At 36.1% G+C, this 19,537-nt stretch overlaps 1 pseudogene across 1 annotated transcript; it reads left to right on the plus strand.

Moving 5' to 3' along the window:
• Positions 1 to 15,380: 15,380 nt before the first annotated feature.
• Positions 15,381 to 16,284, plus strand: LOC308241233 (leucine zipper transcription factor-like protein 1; annotated as a pseudogene). The gene is made up of 2 exons: positions 15,381 to 15,727; positions 15,920 to 16,284. The product of its transcript is annotated as a leucine zipper transcription factor-like protein 1 (transcript).
• Positions 16,285 to 19,537: the final 3,253 nt, after the last annotated feature.

Genomic DNA, 19,537 nt, shown 5'->3' on the forward strand with positions numbered 1-19,537 from the left:
AGTATTGGGCCTAAACCAGCAGTTGGACATCCCCCAAGGGGTCCCGGATTGGAGAGGGTGCAGGCTGGTGTGAGGAGACCTCCTCCCCGTGCACGAATTTTGTGCACCGGGCCTCTAGTATAATATAAGCATATTTTAATAAATTTTCTTAAGCCATTCCTGATAGAAAACTAGATGTATGGTATCCTTTGGGAAGTTCTAGATTACCTTGTCTTAATAGATAATGCTAAACTATCTGCTATTGATGTGTGGAGCATAAGACAAGTGGAATCATTTTAAGATAGTATTTTAAAATTTGTATGTGATGTCAATTAAGTGCCCCATTTGAATATTGTGCTCTTGTACTTTACTACTGTCTAATAAGTAAAGTGTATTTTTTTCTAGAATTAACACTAAATTAAATCATTCCCACTCCATCCAGATATTGTGGATAACCATTAACTAATAATTATTGAGGTTCATGGTAGATATTTTTAAAAGCACAGTACTTAGCATGTTGTGACACTGAATTAAGCACACAAGTTGGCAGAGTAACTGAAAAAGTAAGCATTGCCATAGGAATGTTGACTTATCCACACAGCAAAGTTCTGTATATTAATATATATATATATATATATATATATATATATATATATATATTTATTATTATTATTTAAGTGAACCAAACCTGGCCAAGTGGCTCAGTTGCACCTAAAGGTTGTTCTGTGCACCTAAAGGTTGGGGGTTAAATCCCTAGTCAGGGCATATAGGATCAATGTCTCTCTCGCTCTTTCTCTCTCTCTCCCTCTTGTCCTCCCTCTAAGCATACCCTGGGGTGAGAATAAAAAAAAAAAAAGCAGACCAAAATTTTAATTTTTTTCCAAGCTCAGCAAATGATGTCTTTCACACAACTCTCTGATGTCTTCAATCAAAACAAATAAAAGGAGAGAAAAAAGTGAAAATAGAAGGAAACTTCCTCAACTGAAAAAGATTATCTGTGGAAAACACATAGATTATATTATATTTAATGGTGAATGACTGAATAATTTCCCCTAACATTGGAATGAAGACATGGATACCCATTCTTACCATTTTTATTGAACATTGCATTGGTGGTTCTAGCCAGAAAAAGCATGCATGGAAAAAAAGGCATTCAGATTGGAAAAGTAGAAGTAAAACAAATTTTACTTGCAAATGACATAATTTTATGCATAAAAATTCCCAAGGAATACACACACACACACATACACACACATGCATACACAATTAGAACTAATAATGAGTTCTGCAAAGTTGAAGAGTAAAGGATTAATACACAAGTATTAATTTTTTTCTATATTCTAACAAGGAATAACCTTAAAATAAAATAAAACTAATAAGTCAATTATACTTACAATGGCATCACAGGAGAATAACATTCTTAGAAAAAAGAACATATATGTAGGCTTGCAGTTGAGTTGTGTGTTCTAATGAACACAGAGTTTATTCATGTATTATTTATTAATTATTGTATTATTTATTTGTATTACAATTATAAATCTACTTTTGCCCACCCCTCTATATATCACATCTTCTGTACACATTCATCTATTTATGAAAACCTAAGTTGCTTCCATGTCTTAGTTATTGTAACTAAAGCTTTAGTGAACATAGGGATGCATATATCTTTTCTAATTAGTGTCTTAATTTTCTTCAAATAAATACCCAGAAGTGGAATTGCTAGATATGAGGGTAGGTCTATTTTTAATTTTTTCAGCCATCTCCATATTGTTTTCCATAGGCGGTTGCACCAAGTTACAATCCAACCAACAGTGCCCAAAGGTTCTCTTTTCTCCACATCTTCAGCCAACATGTTATTTTTTTACTTTTTTTGATAATGGCCTGTCTGACAACATGGTATCTCGTGGTTTTGAGTTGCATTTCCCTGATGATTTTTAGTGATGCTGTGCATCTTTTCATGTGTCTGTTTGCCATCTGTATGTTTTCTTTGCCAATTTTTTATCAAATTATTTTTTGTTGTTATTATTGAGTTGAATACCTTTTTAATATGTTTTGGGTATTAAGCCCAAATCAGTTATGTCATTTACTAATATAGTCTCTCATTTAGTAAGTTGATAACACAATTTTAAAGTGTGAAAAGAATTTAAACATTTCCTCAGAAAGGTATGTATATAAATAGCTAATAAGCATATGAAAAGATATTCAATGTCATTAGTCATTTTGTAAATGCAAATAAACATCACAATGAGATACTATTTTATACCTTCTGAGGTGACTATAACAATAAAGATAAATGATAATAATTGTTGATGAAGATAAAGAGAAATTGGAACCCTAATATATTGGTGATGGGAATGCAAATGTTTCAACAGTTTTAGAAAACAGTTAAGAGGTTCCTGAAAAAGTTAAACATACAGTTACCATGTGACCTATAATATATACACTCTTAGGTATGTACCCAGGAGAATTGGAAAAAACATATGTCCACCCAAAAACTTGTACACACTTGTTCATAGAAGCATTACTTATAATAGACAAAAAGTGGAAAGAACTCTTCATAAATGGATTAATGCATACACAAAATGTGGCATAGCCATACAATAGAATGTGATTGAACCATAAAAAGAAATGAAGTAGTGATACATGCTACTACATGAATCAAACTTAAAAATTTGTTAAGTAAAAGAACCTTTACATAAAAGGCCACAGAGAGCATACTTCCATTTATATGAAATTTCTTGGTTAGGCAATTCCATATAGACAGAAATTAAATTGGTGAGTGCCAGCAGCTGGGAGCTGGAAAGTGGGTGAGAGTGACTATTAATGGGTACAGGGCCTCTTTTTGGGGTTATGACATTTTTCTGAAATTAGAGAGTGGTGTTGGATGCATACCCTTTTGAATATACTAAAAAATACTAAGTTGTGTACTTTAAAAGGATGAATTTCTGATTGGTGTTTTCGGAATCTTGGAATATATTCCTAGAAGTGGGACGACTGGGTCAAATGGCAGTTTCATTGTTTAAATATTTTTGAGGCAATTCCATGCTATATTTTATAGTGGCTGCACCAGTCTGCATTCCCACCTGCAGTGCACTAGGGTTCCTTTTTCTCCACATCCTCGCCAGCACTTGATTTGTTCATGATAGCCATTTTAACAGGTGTGAGGTGATACCTCATTGTCATTTTAATTTGCATCCCTCTGATGATTAGTGACATTGAGCATTTTTTTTCATGTCTCTTATCTTCTTTGGAGAAGTGTCTACTTAGGTCCTCTCTCTGCCCATTATAGCAGCATTATTTACAATGGCTAAGATCTGGAAACAGCCCGAGTGCCCAACAGTAGATAAATGGATTAAAAACAACAACAACAACAAAAAAAACAATTCAGGTATATTTAAACAATAGCAAACTATACAGCTATAAAAACGAAAGATCTCTTACCCTTTAGATAACATGGAGGGACCTGGAGGGTATTATGTTAAGAGAGATAAGCCAGTCAGAGAAAGACAAGTAGCACATGCTCTCACTCACATGTGGAATCTAATGAACAAAATAAACTGATAAACAAAATAGATTCAGAGTCATGGAAGTATGGAACAGACTGTGGAATCTCAGAGGGAGAGGAAAGTGAGGGGCAGGAAGAGATTAACCAAAGAACTTACGTGCATATATGCATAGCCCATGGACACAGACAATAGAGTGGTAGGCCTTGGAGGGAGGGTAGGTGCCCAGGGAGAGGGATCAAAGGGAAAAAAAAAGGGACATATGTAATAATTTCAACAATAAAAATAAACTTAAAAAAGACAACTGAACACAAAATAAATAAATAATAAGAGGATGAATTTTGTGGTATGTAAATCACACCTCAGTAAAACTAGTATTAAAAAAAAAAACCACCACCTTGGAATGGAGCAAATGATAGGATAAATGATAGGATTCCATTCTGATCTGATCATTATATAAGCATTGAGCAGAGTAATTTTTAATTAAGGATTCTTTCTCTGGCTATCTGAAAGTACTGTATACCTCCTTTATACTTGTGATAGAGACTATTGGCTATTTATCAAACTGATTTCTTTTTAGTTTTGGACAAAGAAACCAATTATTATCTGTGACCATGTGAGTGAGTCCTGACCAGTGTTGGAAAGGATAACATTGATATCTGCTTCTTCCCAGCGTGATCCAGGTAAGCCTCTCATATAAGATCCTCCATGGTCTTTCTCATCCATTAGCTTAATACAGACAGACAAGAAGAAAACCATGTGCTGAAATGGCATAGATACAAGGAAAGAGACTGGAAGCGCACATCTCAGACAATTGTGAACATCTGTTTTGGTATTTAAATACATAAGAAACAAACTTTTGCTTATCTCTGCATTTCAGGTGTTGGGGGGGAGCGGTTATCTGTTAAGACATTTTTATAACTATTAAATTGTTCTTGCTAGGTAGATTCCAAAATTAGTAAACCAATTATGAAAATATTAAAATAATCAGAACCATTACATGGGACAATTATTTTGCTTCAGGTAACAGAGTTTATATTCCAAGGGAAAAAAATGAAACTAACTCTGAATACTTTTAAAAGTGTCACCTAGCATTCATTACATAAACAAAGGCAAATAGGTGAACATTTCTTTACATGTGGAGTTTATAATTTAAGCTGCTTGGCAAAAACTTTTTTTCACTGATAGAGTTTAACATAAATGGCCATTTATTTTTATTTTTCTCCATGCAATAAGTGGTAGTAATTTGAAATTTTCTGAATAGGAAAATTGTAAAACCCTTAATATGAGAATACTTGAAGCCAGTTTTACAATTTGTTTCTTTCTAAATTATTTGATCCCTCAAAATTTACAGGTTATAAATTTAGTTTAGTAAGTTCAGCCTATAAAAAACAAAGATAAATTGCTATAACTATTTCCTTTATACAATTTTCAAAAATTATCATTCAATATTTCAATTACTAAAATTATCCTTCAAAAATAAAATGCATTATTATAATGGAAAATTATCCTTCAAATTTGGAAAGGGAAATTTCACTCAGAGATTTCCATGGTTTACATTTTATTTACTTGAGTACAAAGCTGTTAGCCAAATTATACATCATATATTATAAAAATTAAGGTACAGTTGACTAATTTTGCTCAGCTGTTTTGTATGGCTATCATGAAGGTATGTAGTAATATTTTGCATTCCCAAATAAGAATGCCTCATTTTAAGGGTGAATAACGAAACATGACATAGCCATTTCAATGCAGCTTTATTGATACTGTAAAAGGTAACAACATTAAAAAAAAAAGAGTTATTTTCTTTGTTTTTAATAATTATAATATATATGCATCAATCTTCTGTCATCTGCATCCTATCAGTGGCTCCTCCCTAAGTCTTAAGTTTGAGACTTAAGTACTGAGCTAGGTTGTGTTCAGCATTGGGCTGAGGGTCGGAAGTGGGATGAAGCTGTTATTTACTCACATTATTTGGTAATAAAAATGACAAAAGTTTAGTGGCCCAAGCACATCCATTAGGAAGTGCCACTTTTCAAACAGTCCAAAACAAACTACTTTCATCACCCTCCACCCCATCATTCTGTTTTTAAAATATGCTTTTATTGATTTTAAAAGAGGGAATAAGAATGAAGGATAGAGAGATAGAAACATCAGTGATGAGAGAGAATCATCGATTGTCTGACTCCTGCATGCCTCCTTCTTGGGATGGAGCCCACAACCTGGGGATGTGCCCTGACTGGGAATCGAACTATGACCTCCTAGTTCATAGGTAGATGCTCAACCACTGAGCCACACCAGTGAGGCTCCACTGCACCATTATTGATCTAGCTTCCATAATTTCTTGCATCTTAATTGATTGTCTTACTTCAAGCTTAACACCTACAGTAAGTCAACATAGAGCATTCTTTAAAAAACATAAATTAATTACAGTCTTTCTAATCCTCAATGAATTCACTACAAACTTATAAAGTCCTACAGATGCATAAAGTCCAAACTCTAATATCCAGGCTACAGTGATGACATGATGAGGCCCCTGGCTACACTTCTCTCTGCATCCTTAGGGCTCTCTTCCTTCTTTACTCTATGAAAGCCACACTGGCCTCTTCAATCTTTCATTTCTTTGTTTCGTTTTGTTTTTACCTGCTTTTATTAAAGCATACACTGCACCACTAAAGTGCACATTTTGATGAGTTTTAGTACTTTTATACCATTGTCAACTGTCAACACAGCCAAGTCTTAGGACACTTTCTTCATTCCAAAAAAGCTATCTTGTGCCCATTTGCAGTCAACTCCTACTCCTGCCTACAATTTCAGGGAAGCACTTATTTGCTTCTGTACCTATCGTCTTGCCCTTACTGGTAACTAAATAGAAATAGAACCATACAATAAATAGAACCAAACTATGGCTGGTTCTTTCATATAGCATACTATTTTTTGAGGCCTATCTATATTGTAGCATGTAAACAGTAGCCCATTCCGTTGTATTGCTGACAAGTATGTTATTTTAAAGCTAGACTACATTTTGTGTTTACTTTCACCACTTTATGAACATTTAAATTTTCTCAAATTTTCATTCTTTTGCATAATGATGCTATGAACATAAATGTCCCAGTCTTGCCCTGACAGGTTTTGCTCAATGGATAGAGCGTCGGCCTGTGGACTGAAGGGTCCCAGGTTTGATCCCAGCAAGGGCATGTACCTTGGTTGTGGGCACATCCCCAGTAGGGGGTGTGCAGAAGGCAGCTGATCAATGTTTCTAATTCTCTATCCCTCTCTGTAAAAAAATCAATAAAATATATATTTAAAAAAAAGTCCAAGTCTTTGTGTGAACATATGTTTTCAATTTTCTTTGGTATGTAACCAGCAATGAAATTACTGGGTCATACCAAAAGTGTATATTTAACTTTTAAAGAAACTTCCAATGTGTTTTCCAAAGTAATGGTACCATTTTTAATGCCACCAGCAATGTATAAGGGTCTAGTTTCTTTACAGCATTACAGCACTTGGTATAGTCAGTTTTTTCTTATTATAGCCATTCTAGTAGTGTATATGCAATATCATTATAGTTGAATTTGCATTTCTCTAATGACTAATTTTGTTTAAAGTCTTTTTACTAGGTGTACCAGTTAATAATGAGGATTTTTTTCAATAGATGGAGTTACACATATGTAGATATATGTGCAATTTGATATGTATGCTATTTTGTTGTATTGACAACAAGCTTCAAAACTTCATATGTCAAATTTGCTGAAGGTGTTAACATCATAGATATTTTTACACTTAAAAATGTTGAATTTCATGCCAAAAGAAGAGCATTTGTGGGAAGTTTTAATTCATTACTTTATTTTGAAGAAAAGTGCTGCTGAATACTTCGGGAAGCTTATGGTGAACATGCTCCATCTCAAGATACTTGTGAACACTGGTTTAAATGCTTTAAAAGTGATGATTCGATGTGAAAGACCAGGTCAACCGAAAAAGTTTGAAGACCAACAATTATAAGCATTATTGGTCAAACTCAAAAGCGTCTTGTAGAGCCCTAACCGGTTTGGCTCAGTGGGTAGAGCATAAACCTGTGGACTGAAAGGTCCCAGGTTCGATTCCAGTCAAGGGCATGTACCTTGGTTGAGGGCACATCCCTGGTAGGAGGTGTGCAGGAAGCAGCTGATCGATGTTTCTCTCTCATCGATGTTTCTAACTCTCTATCCCTCTCTTCCTCTCTGTAAAAAAATCAATAAAAATATATTAAAAAAATACAATAACAAAAATTAAAAAAACAACTTGCAGAAAGATTAAACATTGCTCAGCAAGCAATTTCCAATCATTTACAAGCAATGGCAAAGATTTTAAAGGAAGGAAAATAGGTACCACATCAACTGAACGAAAGACAAATGAAAAACCAAAGTCATCAGTAAAATGTTGCTTCAATAGCACAAAAGAAAGTCTTTTTTGCATCCAATTGTGACTGGCGATGAAAAGTGGATTTATTTTGAGAATCCCAAATGCACAAAATCATGGGTTGATCCAAGTCAACCATCAACATCGACTGCAAGGCCAAATCACTTAAGAAAGAAGACAATGCTCTGCGTTTGGTGGAATCAGAAAGGTGTGGTGTATTATGAGCTTCTAAAACCAGGTGAAACCAAAAATAAATAAATAAATAAAAGTAAAAAAAAAAATAATAAAACCAGGTGAAACCATTAATACTGATTGCTACTGACAACAAATAATCAATTTGAACCATGCTTTGATCGTGAAATGACCAGAATGTTCCAGAAGATATGGCAAAGTAATTTTGCTTCATGATGGTGCACCAGTTAAAGACACGTTAAAAGATCTTGCCTGGGAAGCATTAACCCACCCACCATATTCACCAGACCTTGCTCCTTCAGATTACCACTTGTTCCGATCAATGGCACACACACTTTCTGAGCAGCACTTCAAAACTTACTAAGAAGTGAAAAATTGGGTCTCGAAGTGGTTTGCCTCAAAACAAGAAAAGTTCTATTGTGACAGTATCCACAAATTACCTAAAAGATGGGGGAAATGTGTAGCTAGCGATGGGCATTACTTTGTATAAAGCACTTTTGATGTTTCTCTTGAAATTATGTGTTTTTTATTACAAAATCTGCTATTATTAATTGGTACACCTGTATGTATTGAGTTACCATAACATATAACTGCCTTGCTGCTGACATGATGCAGTTTTGTTCACTGTTACATCTTAGCATCTAAAACAGATCCCTGAAAATAATAGCACTAATTATTATTTGTTAAATGAAGGAATATGGTCCACATCAAGAGAGATGTGCTAAATTGGGCATATCAAAATATTGCAATTTTTTAAAGCAGCACCTGAGTATGTTGCTAGCTTTTCTTTTGTTCCAGCTATTTATTAAAAGCAGCAAGTTTTGAATGTATTTACAACTAGATTTCCATTGATAAAAGTTTCTATCTTTGATAAAACTTGTAAGTAAAACAATGAATCAATTGAGAATATTTAATTCCTCTAAAATTGCTACTCTCTACACTATATAAGCTGCTTATTAAGCAGTGAACTTGGGCCAATGCTTTCAAATGCAAATACTAGTATATGTTAGTCTTGCATTATCTTTATTTCTTTTTTTATATATATTTTTATTGATTTCAGAGAGGAAGGGAGAAGGAAAGAGATAGAAACATTAATGATGAGAATCATTGTTGGCTGTTTCCTGCATGGCCCCCTACTGGGAATTGAGCCTGCAACCCAGGCAAGTGCCCTTGACGGGAATCGAACTTGGGACCCTTCAGTCTGTAGGCTGAAGCTCTATCCACTGAGCCAAACCAGCTAGTGCTTGCATTATCTTTATATCACTTCACCCTAAGGAAATATATCCTTAACTATAGATGGCAAGGCACATTATTTTACCTTACTATATCAACTTTTTAAAAAATCTTGGTTTTTAATGGTCTGTTGATTCCCATCTGTGTCCCTTGTTAATCAGCAGTAGATTGATCATGTCAACTATTTTTTTCCCTTTCATTATAATGAGAGTCTTTATTGGGCTAGAGAAGGAACATAAAAGTTGCTGTTCTATGGAGTTACAACCCCAGCCCTATGTCTATTCCTTCTTTGACCACCTAGGAGGCTCCCTCCCCAGGGTCTGGATTTTTTTGCACACTGTTACTAGAACAATCTCCTCCAAGATATTTTGGCTCACTTCCTCATTTTCTTTATATCTTGGCTCAAATTTACCCATATGCAAGTGGTCCCTGACAACTCTGTAAAATTAAAAATCATCCTCACTCCTAGCATGACCTATAGCCCTACTTCCTTATTTTATTTTAGCATGTACCATCATCTGTCATGTTATTTTTAAAATTTATTCATTCTATTATTATAGAGAGAGAAAGTTATATGAGTTTACAATCGCATCTCTCTATTTCTTTAACTCTTGCATTCTCTATGATTACATCATTGCCTAGCACAAAGTAAATAATAAATAAATATCTAGAGTGGATGAACTGACTTATTCATATACCAGGTAAGGACTGAAAAACTTTGTGAAAGGGTAAGCAGAAAATATGTGGACTGAAGGCTTTCCATAATGATGTTCAGAAATATAGAAATATGTTTCCTGACAGAGGAAATATTGTAGGACATACTGGGAGAAAATTCATTCTGAGGGATACAGTGAAAGGCCTGAGAACACGATTCAGTGCCATTGGCCGAGATTAACCATGAATGATAGTCCTGCTCCAGCATAAAATACACCTTCCCTTGGGCAAATAGTAGCACTCCTTAGCTGTAACAATTGGAGCAAAGATTTTTTGAAAGAGCTGCATTACACTTATATCTGTAACACTTGGAGCACTTATGAAGCTTTGCTTTACACTTGAAACCTTCCCCTCAATGCATTAAAGCAATTATGAGCAAGTCAGACCTTCATGCCCACAGGTGACAGCTAATGACAGTGACAGGTGGCTGAATTTAAGCTCTACCAGCACCAGCTCTCAGAGGATGCAGCAGATTTATATTCCACTCCCGTTTGGGTTTGGGCTCATAAAGACAGGAATGTTATGGCTTAGAGCTGCACTTCTGTGAAACTGAGACAGCAAAGTACACGCCTGACTAACTGGGATGGTACCTGAAAAAAATTCATCTCTGACCACTGGCACATTGAGGTTCAAGTAAATCTGTGCAAGCCCTCCTGGGAGAGTAACAAAAAAAGGCAATTTTTCCCCCACTGCTCAGCAGTACCAGTATAAATATGTGATTGAAGTGCAGTGATCTGCTCTGGTTCCAGTGTCATGGGGCATGGTTTGTTTCAAGGTATGCACGTATGTATCTGGTGAGGATATAGGTGGCGATGTTGGCATTGTTGATGGCAGCAATGTTCTAGATGTGCAAGCACTGCTATGGAAATGTTAGGGAGTCCTGGCATAACTGTTGGCTCTGCAGCAGTGATTGTCAACCTTTTTCCTCTCACGGCACACATAAGCTAATTTCTAAAAGTCTGCAGCACACCAAAAATATATTTTTTCCAATGTGACCCAAGAAAAGGTACATTTTGATTCATTCACACTGGACAGCTATTGTTGTGTTGCTGTTGTCATTTTTATTTGACATTCTAAGCGAAAAGAGCTCAACGCACCTGACTAAATAGTCAGGCATTGCATATTTTAAAAATTCCCACTTACGCCAGTTGAAAATCGCAACTCTATAGCAATGAGCAACAATCTGAAAAGAAGTTTGAATACCTTGGATTCCTGAGGGGAGGAACTCTGTAAAAAAAGTTACTATTCCTTCAATCATGGAGACAGTGGAAAAAAGGTTTTATATTTGGGGACCAAAAGTGTAGCCACAAACTGGTGAGGACAAACACTTGAAGAAATTACAATGAATTCTCAAGAATCTATGCTTTATATGCTTATATTTTAAACTTAGAGTTTTTATTAACTGAATTCCTTTATACTGGCTGCTATCATTGATAATTTTTCACTCAACACATACAAGCAATTTGAACCTTAGAGAAATATGTTCTTAACTTTAGTACTAGAAGATACTAGTATACATCATTCCTGTCTATTTTCGTAAGAATGGTTGCAAAATGTTGCCTGCCATGTCATAAGGGGTAGTGATAAGGGCTGTTGAAAATACCTTTGGAATTTTGGTTGAAAAACTAGGCAGGTAACATTCCTTAGTCTTTCTCATTGAACAGAAATTATTACTATGATTGATTCTATGTCACACACTATTAAATAATTCTACTATGTGTAGCAGTCCTTAATTTGTTTTCTGGTTAATCATTTAAACTTCACTATGTTTGTTATACTGGCATGGATGGTGAAAAGTTATATTATTACTGCCACTTCTCTCAATATGGATTGATCGCTATGCTGAAATTGCATTACCATTATTAGCAATTATGCCAATAAAAAGCTAAGTACACTCAATTCACAGTGCCCTTGGTTACTACACCTTGAATGTAATCTGGAGTGAATTTTATCCATCCAACTAAACTTTATTATGTCTGGGGTAGATAGTGTACTTCCTTATCTCTCCCTAGTTTATTCCTATCTTTGTAAACTCAGTCTCTTGAAAACTAGGCCAGGACTAAACTTGAAATTATTTGGAAATGAAATGGGACTCAAGTGTAGACAACAGAAGACCTTACATTCATATGACTGGATAAATTCAAATGTTACTCCAAAACTTTCAGAAGAAGTTTTATATAATCACCAAGTCAGAGAAAAGAGAATCCAGAATTCACATTCATAGGATTGAATCTCTATAATCAATGAGATATCTTAACTTAGCAGCTGGAAGTAAACTGTGAAGACTGGAGGTCATTAAACTAAAGCTTAGGACTTCATCTAACCTGTAGCTTTCACTTAAAGGTAAATTTAGACATGAATTGGCCAAATGCAAAGTTAACACTGACACTCATATTAGTTAGACATCTTTATATAGCTATTTTTGCAGTAGCATGAAAATGTGAATATACCTGTTTTAATAATTGAAAATGTATGCAAATAATCATTCATGATCACCTTGGCTTAATCTCTAAAAGTGTAAAGAATAAGAAGCCTGCTGTGGAAGATTTTAGGAAATAGTTTGTGAATTGAAGTTAATCTCAAAAGTGGAGAAGAAATATCTGGTCATTAACTTTATCATTTATTCAACAAATACTTTTGAATGTCTATCATTGTCAAGTAGAGGCATGTTATATACTTTATTTGGATTTGTGTTTATTAAACTGGAAGTTTACAGTTTGATTTTAAATCCACCTTAAACAATCTAGAATCTAGAGATTCTAGACTTTTAAAAAAGGAGAATAACAGTTCTGAGAAAATACACTTATCAAAATATATCTCCTTATATTTCTTTGAAAAATGGCTACCCATTTCTCTTTTAAAACAAAATGATCAAGATAGGAATATTCAGAGCTTCATTCCTTTAATATCTGCTAAGGAAAATTTAACTTTGCCTGATTGGCAATGGCCTCTATCATTCTGTGTGTGTGTATGTGTGTGTGTGTATGTGTGCACATTCACACTCAAGCCTTCTAATGAAGAGTGGTCTGAGGGGAAGGAGCACTAGACACTGATTTTGATTTGAGAAATTGCACCAGAGGGAGTAGAAACTGGTTGCAGAATAGAAAAGGAAGTAGGGGCAAAGAAAAAAGGAGAGAAACAACTAAGGCTGGGTGGGCTGAGGTCAGAGACAGATTTCTGGATAGTGGATTAGAGGCCCTAACTCCCCTACATGGAGAGGAACAAAAAGATTTTGCAAAGTTCTTCTAGATATGCAAATAAAGAGGGAAGATAATTTTTTTATTGCTTTGAATTTCCTCTACAATGTGATTTTCTTAAGCGATTGGGCCACTGGTGTGTATAGGAATTAGAATCATACTAAAGAAATATGACAATTAATTCTATATTATTTTTCTCTACTGAACTGAATTATCAAGAATTGGTGTTTTATACCTGTTCTAGACCACTACACTTTTACAAAGGTAATGTTTCAAAGTGATTATACAACATAAGCATTTATGGACTTTGTAATACATTTTAATACAGAGATGTCAATTTAACTAGAAAAGCCTGAAAAATCTTTTTTTTAATTAATTTTGCTTTTAATCTTTCAATGAAAAAGAATTTTAAATGGAGAGATTTTAAGTATTTAAAACATTGGGGTGTTCTTAGGTTTACAAATATGTATACACTAGAGGCCCAGTGCATGAAATGCATGCATTCAGGGGGGTCCCTCAGCCCAGCCTGTGCCCGCTCACAGTCTGGAAGCTTTCGGGGGATGTCCAACTGATAGCTTAGGCCCACTCCCCAGAGGTGGGAAAGGCTCTCGCTATCGCTGCTGCGCTCACCAGCCATGAGCCCAGATTCTGGCTGAGCAGTGCTCCCCCTATGGGAGCGCACTGACCACCAAGGGCAGCTCCTCTGTTGAGCGTCTGCCCCTTGGTGGTCAGTGTGCATCATAGCAACCGGTCATTCCACCATCAGTTGATTTGCATATTAGCCTTTTATTATATAGGATTAGTTTTTTTCCTAAGTAAGTTATTCTGCTGTGAAGAAAGTCAGTGAAGGGGCTACAATAATAATCTAGTTGATGTCACATAATTTAAAATAATCATATTTTAGTTCTGACATATAGTCAATTCAATCCCAAGTATCATCTAAAATCTCATCCACAGCTATTGTCATTTTACCATATTAGACTCTATTTACTTCTCCACTATATTTACCATGTAGACAATGAGGAAAGAAGGGGACATTGCAATAGTAAATAACTAATGCCATGGTTCACATCACCCTTTACAAATATAAATACATTGGTGCACCCAACATTAGAAGCCTCCAAATGCCATCGCTCAGGAATAGTTAAATTGACACTCAAATGTGACATTAGCTCTCCTCCATGGTATCAATTCCATAGGATGATTAAAGGAGTGGAACTTCCCAGCAAGCCAGATTGATGCTTTTGTCCTGGTGAGATTGCTGCTTTTATCCCAGTCATTTCATAATAATTCATTATAATGAATTCACAGTAAAGATTCATAAGAGTTGCATAACAGCCTTTCAACCTAAAAAGCTCCACTTTAAAAAAAAATACTACCTTATTAGAGATGGTAGAATTATGTCTTTAGCAAACATCACAAAACTAATTGCATGGTTTGGATTGATAAAATAACCACCAATTTCTTGCCAAATATTTTCACTTTTAAGTTTTCAATTAAAACATACTTTCAAAGGAAGAAAAGCCCATCTGTGATTCTGATTCATTTAATGTTAATTCATCTAAAGCAACAATTTTCAACCTTTTTCATCTCATGGCACACATAATGCAATTGCTAAAATTCTGCTTCACTCCAAAAGACGTATTTTTTAGGCAAAATTTTGATTCATTCACACTGGCCAGTGATTGTTGTGTTGGCTGTTATCATTTTTTTTTTTTTATTCAACAATCTAAGAGAGAAGAGGGCAGTGCCCCAGACCAAATAGTCAGGTATTGCATGTTTAAAAATTCTTGTCACACCAGCTGATCTAAACGTTAAATTATAGAACTCATTTATTGTTCATAAAAATCATCTGCTGTCTCTATTGTTTATGGTTGTGATTATTTATTTTGCTGTATAAAGCCAATTTTCATTCCTTACTGATAGCTACAGAAGATATATGATGTTACCTGTAGTGATTAAAAAAGGTCTAGGCCTCCCTTCCCATTAGCAACTCGAGGCTTCTAAACAACCCGCCTGCCCTCCGCATCCCCTGTGGTCCAACCAGGGGCAGTGTTCAGTTTAGCGGGGTTGTGCCTGGCCCCTCCTGCTCCTCAAGGCTGCTGATTGCCACCTGGCAGAGTAGGGCCTAAATGAGCACCATCAAAATGAAGTTATTGATTATATGCGTTTTGTCCGTTCAAAAAGAGGCTTGAGACCCAAAACTGTAGATTCCTGCTTCCAAGACCTCAGGGAAAGCAGGCTGGGTGAGGTCTGAGACTTTCACCTCAAAGTCTCTGCAGTTCTGAATGGGCTGCGGGCTATGGGCCACAAGGAGCTTACACCAGCGAGTTACTTCATGGGCAGCTTTTCTCACAAGCTGAGAAGTGGTACCTCAAGCTTCAAACAGATATCTCTGAACTTGAAACCAGAGTAATTAGAACAAGTTGCAGAATTTGAAAAAGCAGAACTGACATCTTCCACTAAAAGCCCATCGTTCCCCCTAGCAATGGGCAATGAGACATCTGATTGGTGGTGTTGTTCTTATATCAATCAGGGGCAGAGCAGATGTACAGTCCTTTGTTCATCTTAGCTTGATGCCTGTGTTGGTGGCCAGAACTGTTTCATGCCTGAGGCACATTTAAAAAAAATTAAAATAAATAAATAAATAAATAAGCCTGTCACATACATCATAAAGCCAAAACCTGATCCACTTAAAAAAAGTGGAAACAAGGAAATTTTAAGACTTCAAGAACAGCATGAGAAATTGAAGTCAAGGTTGAAGACTATCGAAATGCAGACTATAAACTCATTGGATGAAAAGTCAAAGCTAGAAAGAGCACTGCGTGATTCACAGCTTGACTGAGGAAATCTAAAGGGTTTTATAGAAGCCCAAGACTTGAGTGGAAAACACAATTGCTGCTTTAAAGACTGGCTTTCAGAAGACACTTCAGACAGAAAATCAGAAGTGTCTGGAGGAGAATCTAGTGACAGACAAGTATCACCTACCCAGGATTCAGGAGCAGCTGTGCATGGCTGAAAAGGAATTAGAGAAGAAATTCCAACAAACAGCAGCCTGTCCTATCTAATAAAAGAGTAATAAGCAAATTAACCATCACTCTGCTACACCCACAAGCCACGCTCACCAGACAATCAGGAGCAAGTATGGCTGTGACCATGGAGCAAGCAGGAGGCTTGGGTTTACCCGGCGATGGAGAAAGCCAAGCTTCCACAACCCTGGCCTGCCTTGGCCTTTTGCTCAAGGCTACAAAGTTTCAATTATAGAAGATAAATCCCAGATACCAGGGCCTCCGCTTGTGTCGCCGGGGGCGTGGCTGGCCTGCAAACCACCACAGGCCCCTCGCCCAGGCCGCCCCATGCCCCAAGGGAACCCCCACCCTGATCCGGGACACCCTTCAGGGCAAACCAGCTGGCCCCCACCCGTGCACCAGGCCTCTATCCTATCTAATAAAAGGGTGATATGCAAATTGACCATCACTCCAACACACAAGATGGCTGCCCCCATGTGGACACAAGATGGCCACCAAAAGATGGCCAGCAGGAGAGGGCAGTTGGGAGGGACCAGGCCTGCAGGGGAGGGCAGTTGGAGGCAATCAAGCCTGCAGGGAAGGGCAGTTGGGGGGACCTAAGCCTGCAGGGGAGAGCAGTTAGGGGGTACCAGGCCTGCAGGGGAGGGCAGTTGGGAGGAACCCAGGCCTGCAGGGGAGAGAGTTGGGGGGGGGACCAGGCCTGCAGGGGAGGGCAGTTAGGGGTGACTAGGCCTGCAGGGGAGGGCAGTTAGGGGCAAACAGGCTGGCAGGGGAGCAGTTAGGCATCAATCAGGCTGGCAGAGGATTGGTTAGGGGGTGATCAGGCTGGCAGGCAGAAGCAGTTAGGGGCAATCAGGAAGGCAGGCAGGTTAGCAGTTGGGAGCCAGCAGTCCTGGATTGTGAGAGGGATGTCCGACTGTCCGTTTAGGCCCGATCCCGGTAGGATCGGGCCTAAACGGGCAGTCGGACATCGCTTGAGGAGTCCCAGATTGGAGAGGGTGCAGGCTGGGCTGAGGGACACACACCCCCGTGCAAGAATTTCGTGCACCGGGCCACTAGTAGAACATAAAAGAAATTCTAAGCAAGAAGAATAACCAAATCAGAGACCTGAGAAAAAGACTGGCAGAATATGAGCCTGAAGATTCAAAACTAAACATTTCATCTGGAAGCTGCCATAACAAGCTATTCTCACCTCAGGCATGTATTTTGAAGAAGGTTGTTGCATTTCCTCTCTTTATTTTTCTAATATTTAAACTTTGCTCTGACTATTTAAAACTAGAGCTCCTGTTTTCAGTTGCCTAACTGAGAAGAGAGAAAACCTGGCTCTGGTCAGTTGTCCCAAATGCCTCTTGCCCAGTGCTCCAGAGTCTTAGTTCAAATGCATTGAGAATTCTGTACAGTATGGAAGAGATTTTTAGAGTGGGGAGAAGAGTCTTATCCTTTTGCAATAGTATAAAGAGTATACCTTTTAAATACATATTAAAGCTAGCAATATCTATATTTGTGCATTCCCCAGGGTAAATATAAATACAGAGGTACTGAAGATAGTTATTACAAATAAACCTTATTTTTTTTAAAAAAGGTCTAAATTTTGGTAGTTGATATTTTGATTAATTGCAACAAAGAAACTGGTTAACATGGAAACTTTTGAAATCTTATTAAGAAGATGTGGAAATCATTCATGTTTGCTGGGTATTTTTTCAATACAGAATATATAGATTATTTAGTAGAATCAATGGAGATAAAAGATGAGTTTACAGTCTGAGTCTATAATCTCTAATACCAGTATCTTCTTTGAAAGTGTTCAAAAATATTATGTTGTCAATGGATATATTGTGTCAACCTAATTCATAATGTAACATAATATTGTTTAGTTACATATTTTCTCAATAAATTACTGCATGATTATACAGAAAAAAAATCTAGCTATAACCTAAAATGTTAATAGTAGCTATTTCTGCTCTGCTTATCTTTACTATTTCTTTTGTCTATTTTTGTTTGTTTCTAAATTGAAGATGTGTAACATAAATTGTCAATTAAAAATATTTGTAGCTCATATAGTCATCTACATATTAAAACAGCCTAATAGAAACTAGATTAGATTTTCAATATATACTTTAGAAATCAGGAAACAGATAGATACATAGTAAAGATCTTCAGATTTTTCACTATTTATGACATTTTAAAATGAGAAAATATAAAATGCTTAAAATTTGCTTGAAAATTGCAAAAGATGAAACTGGAAAATAATTTTATCACATAAGTTATTTGCAACATGATGAAGGATATGTCATGTTTGTAGGCATCCGATATTTGCAAGTTTGGTTTTTATACCATCTAAACTTCCCTGTGTTATAATTTGTTCCCCTATGCCTTCTGACCTCAGAATTTAGAATTTTGTGCCAGCAGACAAATAAACATTTCAGGATTTCCCTTTCACTTTGCTGTGTTATTTTTAAAGCACATATAAAACAACAACAAAAAAAATGTTTTGCTAGTGATAAAAGGTATGTCTCTTAAACTTAATATAATTGAGATAATGGTTATAATCATCAGCTATGCCAAATATGAAAAAACTTCAGAGAGTCTTAAGACCTAAGATTGTCAAATGTGGATTTAAATGTGAATTAAAATTACAAAATTAAAGCATAGATACAAAAGCCTGGATATGTCATCAAAGATCCTAAGAGGTGAGGTATAATTAAGGAAATTATTATAATCTTTAGTCATCTCAGTAAGAAATATTTGTATAACATGTAAACATATTTTTTGACTTATTTTTAAATTTCCCTTACATTTGCAAATAGGCTCATAACAATTTTGCTCTACTGAGTGTTGAGCACTAAATTGTCTTTCCACTGTCTTATAAGTTAGATATTATTTGCTCAATTTCACAACAAAGAAACTGAGAATACAAAACAAAACAAACAACAACAAACAAAACTCAAAATGTTATTTAAGATCCAAATTTCAAGATTTAAACCAATTTCAAGAAGAATCAATGAAATCAGGAATGAACGCACTGAATATCAAATCTGAAGGAATCTTGGAAGTTATCTAATCCTTATATCTCCTTGTGTGACTAAAGAATTAGATGGTTAAAAGATATAAAAGATAGGGTAACTCCTTCTGACTGTTAGTTTGACCACTTTATAGCAACTTTTTGGGTTTTCACCAACACAAAAGTGCTATTAGAAAGAAATATACTTTCAAGTCTTCATATCCTTCTCTTCTATCCTTTACATCCAAGGAATCCAGCATCTGTTGCCAATTAGGCTCACCACACTCTATC

Source organism: Plecotus auritus, assembly GCF_963455305.1.
Source record: "Plecotus auritus genome assembly, chromosome: 2".
Lineage (NCBI taxonomy): Eukaryota > Metazoa > Chordata > Mammalia > Chiroptera > Vespertilionidae > Plecotus > Plecotus auritus.